Consider the following 11,410-nt stretch of genomic DNA (forward strand, 5'->3'; position numbering starts at 1 on the left):
GGAGCTGAATGCTGTGGGATAGGGAAGTTTCCTTTTTGAAAGCAAAACACACTTTCATTTTCCTTGACACCACAAAATAATTTCTTACCTTTGGATATATCACAGCAATACTTAGAGAATGAAAAAAAATCCATTCCTTACCATTTTGTTACAAACAATTATTCAGTGGAAATTAATGGTACTGACTATTTCCAGTTCCCTATGTGGACAGAGGGGTGGGTCCCACCACAGACAGCACCCTGGAACAGCACCCCAAGGCTCCCTGGCCCTGTGCAGCCCTGGCAGGTGTGTGGGGTGGCCCTGGGGCATCAGCTCTGTGTCACTGATGGGGAAACTGAATCAGGCAGCAGCCTGTCAGTCAGTCGGTCACTAAATTTTGTATCCACCACATCAAGGGCTGGTGCTGCTGTTCCTAAAACACTGTCAATGAAACAGCTCAAACCCAAGAACCACCAGGGTGTCAGTTCATTACTAAGCCCGGTGCTGGCATGGAGGAAGGGCCCCACTCATCCTCATTTGTCCCCTTTGGGGGACTTCTTACAAGGAACAGTGATGCTGTGCTAGGGGGAGGAAAGACTTAATCAGGCCCTAAGCAGGTAAGTTGTGGGGGAGGAAGAAAAAAGGGACAGGGCAAAACAGAAGCCTCCAAGAAAAACTTCAGACACATATTTTCGGGGCAAAAATGTGGGTTTCCCGCAGGACCAGTCAGGCAGGTGGGAAGGAATAGGGGCATGAGGACCAGCCGTTTCCAGACAGCAAGAATAAACGTCAGGGGAGTGGGAGGGAGGGTCTTGGAGTGTGAGTGTGCTTTGGAGAGCCTCCAGTACCCTTTCAGGGTAAGAGACCCTAAAGGATGACCCCAGCCTCAGCCCAGGGTTGCAGCACATCCAGGAGAACACCATACAACACTGTGAGGGAGGTGACTCTTGGCATTGTCCCCAGCTGTCACCCTGCCCCACCACTTGCCAAAGGTGCCCCATCCTCCCTGTCCCCCTAATCCCAGGTGACCCTGGCTCCTGTGGCTGTGCAGGGAGGGGTGGCACACGGCGCCCTCTGAAACAGTATTAGCTTGTCAGCTGCTGCTCCCCTGCCCCCAAACACTGGTTGCTTTTACAGCCACTGCCTGGCTGCAGGAGGCAGCGTGTGCTGGGGCACCTCAGCAAGCAAGGCACAGCTCCTTGGGACATCCACAGTGCCATCCCCAGTGCCAGGGCAGCCTGGCACCAGCCACCCCCAAACAGCCCTGCTGTCCCCTCCCCATCACGCTGGCTCTGCTCTTGCTCCCCTCGCATAGCAGTCGTCAGCCATAAATGTTGTTTTGTATCCCAATGGCCAAAAACTGCTTAGGGAGGGAATTACTACTTAATTACACAAAATTACGAAGGAATTTATTTTCAGAGTTTTATAGATGGGTAATGCAGTGGTTGGCTCTCACAACTGAGGGATGAATATTATGCGTATGTTAAGTGAAGTTTTACAGATGTATAGTTATGCTGTTATGGTATGTTCTCCCCGTAGCCCTCTTTCCTCTCCCCCTTGTATTGCTGCCACTGGATGCCCTCGGGCATTTAACCAGGAGGGCAGGCACATTACTAGGAGGTGTGGCACGGCAACACCTGACCTCCAACCAAGTTGCAAGAAAGTGATCTCCACCAATGGATGGCAGAGAAGGAGTTGACTGACAAGACTTTGGGAAGGTCCAGGGGAAAAAAGGCAGAGCAGCCATTTTGTAGTTGGGCACATGGTAGTGTAGTTTCATGCTCCCAGTGCTCTAATTTTTCGTTATTCAGTCCTCTGTTGTATTTTGTTAAGGTTTAATAAACTTCTGAAATTTCTAAAAGTGAGCATCATTTTCTCACAGAGTGATAGCAGGTCAGGTCTGATGTGAATTCCTCCTCACTGGAGTATTATTCTCCCGGGAAAAGAGAGCAGTTTCTGTGTTGGGTTTGTGCTGGCACCAGGACACAGCTCACCAGAGTTTTGCTGCAACAAGTTTCTGCAGAACGAAGGCAGGTCTGTGGGTTGCAAACAGCCACTCTGTGTGGTCCCCATGTCCCCAACCTTGCAAGAAACCTGCAGAAGATGGATGTGCATGATGGCTCTGGACCAAATTACTAATCTCATCCCCAGGGTAACCCAGCCTGGAATTCTGGAATTATCAAGAACAGTGGCAGCAGCCATACTTGTGGTGGATGTGAGATTTAAGGCAGAAGAACTCTGGTATTTTTAAGGGAAAATGGCTCCTGGCAGAGTGTACTGACCTCCCAGAAAACCAACTGTGTTCTGGGCTGCATCCCCAGCAGCGTAGGCAGCAGGTGAGGGGAGATTCTCCCTCTCTGCCCCACTCCAGTGAGACCCCATGTGGAAAATGAGGTTTGAACAACTCCTAGATGTTAAAGTAGTTACAAAGTTATAAAGTCAAGGTAAAAGTTAGTTTAAAAATTGTAATGATAGTATTAAAAACTGTTTGTACACATTTTTTTATTCTCTGCCCTAAAACTCCTACTAACTTTTCCCATTGCTTCCCATCAGGTAAGACTGCTGCTGTTTCCCCCCCGACGTTGCCGCTCCCCCCTCCATTTTCATTTCCTCACCAGGCTTCCGTCTCCTCTCTGCCCTGTTGTTCCGGACGCGTCCATCAGAGCCCTACTCTCCGCCTACTCTCCATCTACTCTCTGCCCATGCTGATCCCCCCTGCTCGCCAGTGCCAGCCCGAGCACGTAAATTAAAAAGCCCAGCTGTATGATGGGACTGAATCGACACCAGAAGCCCCTGTGGAGACGAGCCAACTCAGAATTTAGATCTGCAAAGGACAGCACTGACCTGGCAACACCCAGAAGTACGTATGAACAATCTCCTGTATCTCGCTGTAACTTAAAAAGTACTTGGAGAGCGGGACATCCCTGGACTTGGTGTGAGCCAAGACAGTTCTTCGGAACTCCCGCGAGAAGAACTCCCACTTTGCGGCGAAGAGCTGCAGAATGGATCGCACCTCCTCCTCAGCGGTGTAACTCCGAGCAGGAGCAGCGGAAGCCACCCTCGAGACCCCCACTTCCTAAGAGCTGAAATCACTAAAGGCAATTAAGGAGGAAACATGGTCTCCTGCCCATTTATAACACCTTACCTGCAGAGCTGCATCCAGCTTTGGAGTCCCCAGCGCAGAGAGGACTGGAGCTGCTGGAGTGAGTCCCCTTGGAAGCTAGGAGTTTTCCTTTCTCTCAGGGAATTTTGTACCATTTGTTGCCCAAGAGATGATAATGACCAGTACTTAAGAGAGACAAAAGAAGTGGCCAGGGTGGGGGGAAGGGTGCAGCTGGCTGCAGCCTCTTAGCCGGGGGCTTTTCTCCTGGGAAGGGCAGAAGTACCCTGACAGTTTTGGCTGGGGGATGAGGGGCTGGGCTCAGCTCCTCGCTCACCCTCTCGGGCTCTCGGGATCTGAAGGGAACGGTCAAGTTGCTGCTGCCGCAGGGAGAATTCGCTGCCAGTGTGGAGTCCAGCCCAGCGCCGCTTCCTCCTTACCCTGGGTGAACCTCTGCTCGTAAGAGCAGCCGATGGATTGGGACCTTATTCACACCCGATCTGACTGGAAAGGACCCTCAGCATCTACTCGGGTGGCTCAGGGAAAAACACGGCGCCGCGAACCCTTCCCCCTTTCCGGAGGGAGCATCTCCCCGGCTGCGTGCAGCAGCTGCTTACAGAAACGCGGCTGCCGCTGCCCAGCCCCGCTGCTCCCTGCCGCTGCCTCCGGCTTTTCGTTATAGTCCGACCCCATGTCCGCCCGCCTCCCGCGGCTCCTGCGAACGCTGTGGAATTTTCTCTTACAGTTTATTCGACACCCCAGGTGTGCCCGCCTCTGCCGTTCCAGCCTGCTGCTCCAAGGTTCCCGCTACAGCTCCTTTCATTGTCCAGAGGTGCACCGGGAGCGGCAGCTTCCCGCGAGTTTCCAAAGGAAGCCCCTTGTCCATCCCTTCCGCCAGCCCGCCCGCCCGCCGTTACCGTGTGGAGAGAGCGGCCGAGCTCGCGGCACAGCGCCCCCTGCAGCCGCGGGGGAATCATCGCACCCGCCCTGCCCGGCCGGGAGCCACCAGCGCCCCTGCCGGCCGTGCCCGGAACTGCACCAAAGGGGAAGGTGCCTGCGGCCGGGAGACGGCTGGCACTGGGTCTCTGGGTCTGTTTGTTGTTGTTCGTTTGCCTTGTTACACACACACACACACATAAAGAACTGCTATTCCTTTTCCCAGAGCTTTGCCTGAAAGCCCTGTAATTTCAAAGTTGCAATAATTCAGAGGGAAGGGGGCCATATTCTCTATTCCAAGGGAGGTTCCCGTCTTCTTTGGCAGACACCTGACTTTCAAACCAGAACAGTCCAGATTAAGAACACAGATTCTCCAAGGGCTGGAGCACTTCTGCTCTGAGAGAGCCAGGCTGAGAGAGCTGGAGGCACTCACCTGGAAAAGAGAAGGCTCCAGGGAGACCTTGGAGTTCCTTCCAGTGCCTAAAGGAGGTCCAAGAGAGCTGGAGCGGGACTTTAGACAAGGGCCTGGATTGCCAGGACAAGGAGGAATGGCTTCCCACTGCCAGAGGGAAAGGTTGGATGGGATACTCAGAAGAATTTCTTCCTTGTGAGGGTGGTGAGGCCCTGACACAGGTTGTCCAGAGAAGCTGTGGCTGCCCCTGGATCCCTGGAAGTGTCCAAGGTTGGATGAGGCTTGGAGCAGCCTGGAATAGCGGAAAATGTCCCTGCCCAGGGCAGGGGGCCTGTACTAAATAACCTTTAAATGTCCCCACCAAAACCCATATGTGATTCTGTGTTTCCCTAAACACTGTCCGTGGGTAGGGCTGAACAGGCCTGTGCAGGCTGGGCTGTGTCCTCACTGTCCCTTGTGAAGCATGAGGCCAGAGGCTGAAACTCATCTTGTCCTGGCTGGGACCTGCAGGCTGTGCTCCTGACAGCCACTCTCAAACTGTGATAACTGCTCCACATCCTTGATTTCCCCCTCCCAGCATGGCACTTACCTTGCCACTGTGCTTTTTTTGTTAAACATCCCTTGTCATTATTCCCTTGTCATTGCTCTTTGACCCAGGGCAGGTTCTCCTTGCAGGGGACCAGGCAGGGTCCATCTCCATAAGAGCAACACAGTCATCAGGGGTCCTGGTTAAGCTGGAGGGGCATGTGAGGGGCTGTAGGACTGGGCTGGCCCTGTTTGGACATGTTCAGCTCCAGTGAGGAAACTCTGGGTTTAGGGCAGGACAGGAGCTTGTTATGACCCATCTCTAAGGCAGGGTGAATTCTTGTTAATAAATCCCTTGGAGTGAATTGGAGTGAAATAATGCTGAATGACCAGTGTTATACGAGGCAGATTTATTTTTTAAAAAATTAATTGTAGCAGAAAGGTGGTAGATGGGGGGTTTTTGTTTTCCTATAAAAGTATAAAAATAACATGAAGAAAATATATGAGCGAAAGAAAGAGAAGGAAAGGACAAGAGTAGGTGGTGGAGAGGACAAATATCACCACCTGTGTTTCCAGTGAAGAGACTTGATCATTGCAATTCCAATGTCTGTGGTCAGAGTAATGGTCACAGTTCCATTGGGAGTGGGGTCTGTGAAACAAAAAGCCAGATTTTATACATCCAAACTGACATGGGGATGCCTATATCCTTCTCCAGAGAGGAGATCCTTTATGTTTGATATAAAAGTATTGGGCACATGCAACTTTCTACTGCAGAGTTCCTGAAAAGAGTCCAGGGCTACTGGGGGATCCTTGGTGGTATCAATCCCCCTCTATTCATCTTGCCCATTCCTTGACCCCACTTCTGCACTTATGCTGTGTTGTGCGGTCACCTTGGACCTGAACAGGAAAATTGGCTCCAGAAAGCTTCTTCCCTACATCTGTAGGGCGCCTTACCAGGCTTGTTCTGTTCCACCTTGCCAGTCGTCAGTGTTTGTGGCATAACAATGCATGCACTCCCCTGTTCAGGCTTCTACAGAGCTGGAGAAATGCCCAGTGCTCATCCCAGCCATCATCCTACTCCCTTCCCAGCTGTTGCCACCAAAAAATGAGGAGCTTTTCTTGGTATGGAGTTGTCAGGGGTTTTTTAAACATGTCCATGGTGAGCAGGGACCTGGAGATAGTATTTTGGCTGTCCCGGGCAGTGCCACAGGATGCAGTGCCTTGTGCCCGCTGGGCTTGGCACTTGCTGGATGCACCATGCGCCTTCCCAGGAGGGAGCTGGTGCTGGATCTGCCAACATCTCCCTCTTCCTTGGATACATCTGTTCCCAGAAATGCTGGACAAGGGACTGAGTAGCTGGCAGGGGCAGTGTTGTCACCACTGGCTTCTCCTGCAGTCACATCGATCACAGACCAGCACTGTCTTCAACAGCTGCTCTGCCTCCAGGGCAGGTGCCAGGCTTCGATGGCACTCAGGGGACCTCAGGGGCTCAGGATTATGGGGTGATGGGGTGATGAAGTCCTTTGAGGCTAAGGAGTTGCTTAATTCCAGTTCTTGCCCAAAGCAAGGTCACCAGTGCAGTTGGAGTGGGCTGCACATCTCCCAGGATGGAACCCGTGCCGCTGCAGGAGTGTCCTCAAGGAAACAAATCTTGGGCCTCGAGGTTTTGGAGTAGCTCTACTGTGAGGAGAGGGCTCAGTGGACTCCGTGGTTCCTGTGCTCTGGGCAGGCAGCCATGTCGGGGGTGGGCTGCTCCCTCTCCCCCAGCACACACCGGTGTCCCAATCTCCAGGAGGCTCCAGTCTGTGCCCACGTCGGCGGGAGCTCCAGTCTGAAACGTGGCGGCTGTGCCAGGTGACCGGTTCCTGCTGCATCCCAGCCCGACTCCTCCGTCCTGCTGCTCCCAGGGCCCCTCTTGCCCCGTCCCATCCTGCAGCAGGCAGTGCTGGCTCTGTGCTCTCCGTCAGCCCAGTCCAGCAGGCAGGCGTGGTGCCAGGGCTGTGACACTGTGCTGGTGCTCAACCAGGCGGGAATGGGCTGCGCCTGCAGCAGCTGGGGCTGGGCGCTGTGGCCCCTCTGCCCGGTGACTCCACGGCACCTTGAAATGCTGCCTTCATTCCATCACCGGCAGGAACCTCATCTGCACCAGTGAGCCAGAAGTGTCCCTATGGCCAGTCCTCATCCCTGTTCAGACCTCTGGGGTATTACAAGGCCATGAAAAGCCAGCTGCCGGGAGAGTGGCCCGTCCTTACACCCCAAATTCCCCACTGGAATAAATACAGCTGGTATTTATGAGCAAAAGGCTGGAGGGAGCAAAATCCATGCCCTGCCCATTGTGCCTGTGCCAGGGAAGGGACCTGGGTGCCAGAGCCAAGCTGGGAACACCAAACGCCCAACATCCCCCCCCACCCAGGAGCCAGTGGGAAGTTGGGAAGCAGCTCTGGGAGCTCTTGGAAGACATGTTGAGTGTGGCCTGAGCTCCCCAAATGCAGCAGCTCCTGCCTGTGGCAAACACCCAGATTGGCATGACTGGCAGCCCTCAGGGAGCAATGGGGGGCTCTCAGTATCCCCCACTGTCTCCCGGCAACCAGCTGGCTCTCGGAGCACAAAATCTCCGATGGAAGAAGCAGGAGGTTCCAGGGCTCCCTCTGCACCAGTGCTGGTGCCCCAGAGGGCCCATGGCCCATGTCTGACAGGAAGAGTTTCCGCACAGCACCATGAATGCTGCTCACCCAACTGCTCCCAGTCTCCCACAGGGTTCCAGAGCTCTGGGTGCTCTGGATGGCTGGAACAGAGCTTGGGATCGTAGGGCACATCCTGAACAAGAAGGCCCCTGGGGGAGAGGGCTCTACATCACACTCTACATCACACCTCTACATCACACTCCCCCCACCCGAGCCCCCACAGCCTTCAGCAGGAGTCCTTGGTGCCCTGGCTATCCCACCATCCCTGACCCCCTCCCGCCTGCCTCCCATAGCTGCCGTTAAAATAAATGGACAAAATAAACCTAATTTGGACTGTAACTCTATTTTCTCAACCTGAAAGGCAGAGTCCTGTAGTCAATCAGCAGCCGGTCCCTACAGGCTCCTGCTGCTGGGAAAGACAGAGCTGTCGCTGTGCTAATGAGTGAATTAGCTAATGAAAACAGTATTTAAAATAATCACAATATTTCTTTATTTGCTTGTAAAGATGACATAATAAAAGATAATTAGCAACATGTGAAACAGTTCTACTACTCAATTTTCTCAGTTTAGCTAATTAATTATCTTAGTAAAATGCATCATTATGGCTAATTTTAGAAAATCCAGCAGCTGCAAGGTCAAAGTGCTTGGAACAATTTCAATTTGTAATTGGAAGAAACATTAAAGTGAGTCAGATAATCTTTTATTAGATAATAATAATAATAATGAATCACACAGGCACGTATATTAAGAGGCAGAAAATGCACTGAATCATTTCATAACGCCATCAAATGGGCTTCATTAGGGGCTGCTGTGGGAGCAGGAGGGCAGTGGGCCCTCAGCCCTGCCTGGAGGAACGTGTAGCCCAGTGCTGGCTTGGGAATGCCTCTGTTGGGATGGGGCTGGAGCACTGTGGAGCGTCTGCCCTGCGCCCCCCTGGCTGTCCCTGCCCTTAGCCTGTGCCAGCAGCCCCCCGGGGCCTGGGCAGAGGGGAGTCCCAGCAGACCACCCTCCCCCAGGACTGGATGGAAGGGCTGGGCAGGGAGCCCCAGGGCTCACCTGAGTCTGCAGGGTGGCTGGGGGAGGCTGTGGAATGGCAGAAAGGCACGTGCTGGCAGACGCCAGCTCCTGGTGGGAATCCCCCAGGGATGTGGGCAGTGGATACAGGGCAAGGGTGGAATTCAAACCCCAGCTGGGGGACAGGCCTGAGACACGATGGAAGGGAACCCAGGACCACTGTGGCACTGACCAGCAGCCCTACATGCTGGCCCCACACCCATGCTCTCGCCTGGGCTCTGCCCTGGTGAGAGGAGTCTTTGCCACCCAAAAGCAGCCTGTTCCCCCCCAGCTGTGAAGGTGGGGATGCCAGTGTCCGCAGATCTTCCTGTCCCACCGGGACCAGCTCTGGGGGCAGCCAGCAATGGATGGATTGGCCCATCTCTGCCTTTCCAGTAACACCTTTTTTAAGGATCCCTGGTGTGAGCCCGGAGCTGCAGTGTGTCACCCCTTCCCTGCACCCTCTGCTGAGGTGCCAGGCACAGCTGGGCCCTGTGTGTAGGGTAGGTGCTTAGGGTACAGCAGAAATATAATAAATCTATTGTTTATTAATGTTAATTATAATCTATAAAAAGAAATATAACAAAGAAGAAAATCTCATGGCTCTTGCAGGAAGGAGGAAACAGGTTTTAACCTCACTGCTCACCCAGGTGAGCCTCCACCCAACTCCCATGGCTGCTGCCCACAGCATCCAGAAGGCACGCCTGCTGGGTATGAGGGGGATCCCCAAAGCAGCATGAAAAGCCAAAAGCCAGGGCTGAGGTCCCTGAGATGCTCCTAGTTGCCACAGCAACATGCCGCCTTCCTCCATGATGCTGTGATGTTGTCATGGAGATGACCTGACCCACAGCCCGGGATGCCCAGTGGCCCCAGAGCCCTGGGGTACACAGTCGGTGTGGCCATTGGGCAGCTCAGTGTCACCAGGGACATCCCAGCAGCACTGATGTGGGCCAAGGGACACATCATCAGCACCTGCCTGGCCTGGCCACACCCTGCCAGCACTCATCACTGCAGAGGTGTGCTGGAGATGCTGGCAGCCCTGGCTCAGCCCAGTTCCACCTTCAGCCACTTACCGCCCTTCCGACAGGCATTTGTTCACTGCAGGCATTGTTCACTTTCAACATCTTCTCAGTTTAAGGCAGTAACTAAATTACATTTCACCCTGGAAAATTATCTGTACTGCAATTTGGCTTCATTTGTGGTCAAAACCAGCCTTCCTACAGTGAGAACAGGCATCTTGGGTGCCAGTGTGCCATGCTTCTGCCTGCTTAGGAACTTTCTAGGAATAGCTGATGAAAATAGAGGGCATTGGGGAGGAGTTCTCTCCTCTACACTCCCGTGGCAAACTGCCACCAGCTCCTCTGCTTGACGCAGGGTGCTGCCAGCTGATGTGTGCCCCACGGAGCTGCTCCCTTTCATTAATAACAGAATTAATTAGAAGTTAATTCTCATTTCTGGCTGTGGCAGAGGGCACAGCCCTGGCTGCTTCACACTGCGGCCACTCCTGCCTCATCCCAGGATTCATTATTTCTGTTCTTGCAGCAATCACCTGGTGATGCCAGGTCACTCCACTCACATGGAATGGAGCACCTGTGGGGCATGGGGAACCTTTCACAGAAACCAAGGAGCTGCTTCCAGCAGGGCCCTCCTGCCCCGAGGACCTGGATGCCACAGAGCCACTGGAGCTGCCTTTGGGTTCCTGGGTTCACAGAGGAAAGTTGTTCCTCAACGTGCACCTACACAGGCCCCATCTGCCAAACACCATCTGCTCCAAGATTGGCTGATGGAGACCCACTTCCAATCCAAAACCTTAGGTGTGATATGCAGCTTCCCAAAGCAGCTGGGAGTATCGATCCCTCCCCAGTGGGAAAGAAGAAAGCATCAGGCTCCAAGTCAGCCCCAGAATGCCTTTCCTGCCCCTGGCCCAGGACTTAGGGGCTCCAGAGGAAGACACTAAGCTGTTTATCACTCATGTTTGTGATCCTTCTAGAGACCACTGTGGCAACTGCCTTCACCTTCCCTGAAGCATTGTGGTGAGGAGCTTGGGTGGGTGGCACCAGCTAAAGTTACTGAAGATGAAGGCAGCAGGAAAACAGACCTACACATATCCCAGCTTGAGGTTTCTGGACCAGTCACTTCAGTGTTTTTGTTCCAGTCCCCACGTGGGGCAGCTTGGGCAAAGCACCAGAGCTGTGCAAAAGGTGAATTCCCAGGGACAGCACAGGGCCCCTGCCTGTGAAACAGCCCCTGCACCACCGCAGCAAGCACGCACACAAGTCCTGCAGCCCTGACCTGTACTGGGACCTCATCCCCTCCTTAAGGAACTCAGAGATGGTCCATGGGGATTTGGCTGGATGGCACTGGCAAACCCTCTCTAACCCAGCCCAGTACTCCAGGGCTCACTGGGTGCATCACCCTCATGGGACATGGCCCCACTGCTGCCCAGCTCCTCTCCAAATCCAAAGCCGAGTCATCTTATATCCTTTCTCCCCTCTTTGCCCAGACAGCAGAGCCCTCATCCTCACAGGACTCCACACTTGAAGCATACAGTTTTCCCCTGTCCTGGGTGCGTGTCCGGAGTGGCGGCAGCACAGGGGGCCCACAGCTAAGATGGGAAGCAGCACATGGAGTGACGGGAGAACAGTGGCATTGCAGGAGCATCAGGCTCCCGTCAAAAGACAGTCTTTCATGTTTTCACTCCCCGGACTATTGAGATGCAAC

Source organism: Chamaea fasciata, unplaced genomic scaffold (assembly GCF_029207755.1).
Source record: "Chamaea fasciata isolate MVZ Bird 193981 ecotype frontalis unplaced genomic scaffold, bChaFas1.0.hap1 SCAF_17, whole genome shotgun sequence".
In the NCBI taxonomy this organism is placed as follows: domain Eukaryota; kingdom Metazoa; phylum Chordata; class Aves; order Passeriformes; family Sylviidae; genus Chamaea; species Chamaea fasciata.